The following is a 2575-nucleotide window of genomic DNA, read 5'->3' on the forward strand; positions in this document are numbered from 1 at the left end:
GTATTGAAGACTCGGCCTGATTTTGGTCTCTGCTAGTGTATTCATTGTGGCACATTTATTGTCTTTGAGTAAGTTCTCTTATCTCGAAAAGGGGATCATGACATACCTACCTTCCTGGGTGTTTTTAATAATCCAAAGGACATTAATAGACGTGAAAGATATTAATATGTGTATACATATACATATATAGTAAAGCACAAAATAAGAACAGATTCTATTTTATCAGTATTAGGCCCTAAGACCACATACTTTACATGTATCAAACTAATTGTGAGAGGGAATAATCATTTTATCTTAGTAGAAATCATGTCTGGTATTGTTTCTTGTGGTTGTAACTTCTTTCTGTTGGCTGAAGTATCTGGGCAACATTGAGAAGTTGGAAAAGTGAGTCAAGTTCATTATCTAATCCAGCTGTTCTAAAGAGTTTAGAACTAGAAGTCAGCCACAGACCAAACATGGCAGCTTGGTTGGAAAAACCTGAATCAGGAAACATACACATGATGCTGGTTATTGGAAGGGCTATTGAACCTGGCACAATATATACAATTATATAGACCTTTATAGCTATTAAAAATATAACTGCATTTTTTTAAAATTAAAATTTATTAGGGTGAAAATTGTCAGTAAAGTTACATAGGTTTCAGGTGTACAATTCTGTAATACATCATCAATATATCACATTGTGTGTTCACCACCTAGAGTTAGTTCTCCTTCCATCACCATATATTTGATCCCTTTTACCCTCTTCTACCATCCCCCTCTCCCCTTATCCTCTGGCAGTCACTAAACTATCATCTGTGTCTATGAGTTTTGTTTCTTCATTTGTTTGTCTTATTCCTTTGTTGTTTTCAGTTCTATCAATATATACCATATATCAATAAAATCATATGATTCTCCACTTTTTCTGTCTGAATTATTTCGCTTAGCATAATAATCTCAAGATCCATCCATGTTGTCGCAAATGGCACTATTTCATCTTTTCTTATGGCTGAGTAGTATTCCATTGTGTGTATATACACCACACCTTCTTTATGTAATCATCTATCGAAGGACACTTAGGTTGTTTCCATGTCTTGGCCACTGTAAATAAAACTGCAGTGAACATCAATCAGAGCACATATATCTTTATGGATAAATGTTTTCAGAATTTTGGGATAGATACCCAGGAGAGGGATTGCTGGGTCATATGGTAATTCTATTCTTAATTTTTTGAGGAATCTCACACTGCCTTCTATGATGGCTGCACCAATCTGCATTCCCACCAACAGTGTATGAGGGTTCCTTTTTCTCCACAGCCTCTCCAATACTTGTTATTATTTGTCTTGTTGATGATAGCCATTCTAACTGGTGTGAGGTGATATCTCATTGTGGTTTTTATTTGCATTTCTCTGATGATTAGTGATGTTGAACATTTTTTTCATATGCCTATTGGCCATTTGTATATCCTCTTTGGAGAAATGTCTATTCAGGTCCTCTGCCCATTTTTAAACTGGATTGTTTGGTTTTTGTTATTGAGTTGTATGAGTTCCTTATATATTTTGGATATTAGCCCCTTATTGGAGGCGTTGTTTGCAAAAATTTTCTCCCATTCAGTTGGTTGCCTCTTTATTTTGTTGATGGTTTCTTTTGCTGTGCAGAAGCTTTTTAGTTTGATATAGTCCAATTCATTTATTTTAGTTTTTACTTCTTTTGCCTTTGAAGTCAAATTCATAAAATCTTCTTTGAACACAAAGTCCATAAGTTTAATACCTATGTTTTCTTCTATGCAGTTTAGTGTTTCAGGTCTTATGTTTAGGTCTTTGATCCATTTTGAGTTAATTTTAGTACATGGCAACAGATAGCAGTCTCGTTTCATTCTTTTGCACGTGGCTTTCCAATTTTCCCAGCACCATTTATTAAAGAGGTTGTCTTTTCTCTATTGTATGTTTTTGGCCTCTTTATCAAAAATTATCTGTCCATATTTATGTGGGTTTATTTCTGGGTTCTCGATTCTATTCCATTGGTCTGTGTGTCTGTTTTTCTGCCAATACCATACTGTTTTGATTATTGTTGCCCTGTAGTACAAGCTCAAGTCAGGGGGGGTGATACCTCCACCATTGTTTTTTTTTTCTTCTTAGGATTGCTTTGGCTATTTGGGGTCTTTTTTTGGTTCCATACAAATCTGATGATTTTTTGTTCTATTTCTTTAAAAAATGCCATTGGGATTTTGATGGGGATTGCATTAAACCTGTATATTACTTTGGGTAATCTGGCTATTTTAACTATGTTGATTCTTCCAATCCATGAACAGGGAATGTCTTTCCATTTCTTTGTGTCTTCTTCAAGTTCTTTTAAAAATCTCTTATAGTTTTTTAGTGTAAAGACTGTGATCAGAGAATATGCTTGGTATGATTTCAATCTTCTTATTTGCTGAGGCTGGTTTTATGTCCCAATATATGGTCTAGCCTTGAGAATGTTCCATGTACACTAGAAAAGAATGTATAAAGGGCTGGCTGAGTGGCTCAGTTGGTTAAGAGCTCGCTCAAGAGTTTGAGCTCTGAGCAACAGCGGTTCGAGTCAGCCCGAGCTGAGCAGC

The sequence above is a fragment of the Hipposideros armiger genome, unplaced genomic scaffold (assembly GCF_001890085.2).
Source record: "Hipposideros armiger isolate ML-2016 unplaced genomic scaffold, ASM189008v1 scaffold_781, whole genome shotgun sequence".
NCBI lineage: Eukaryota > Metazoa > Chordata > Mammalia > Chiroptera > Hipposideridae > Hipposideros > Hipposideros armiger.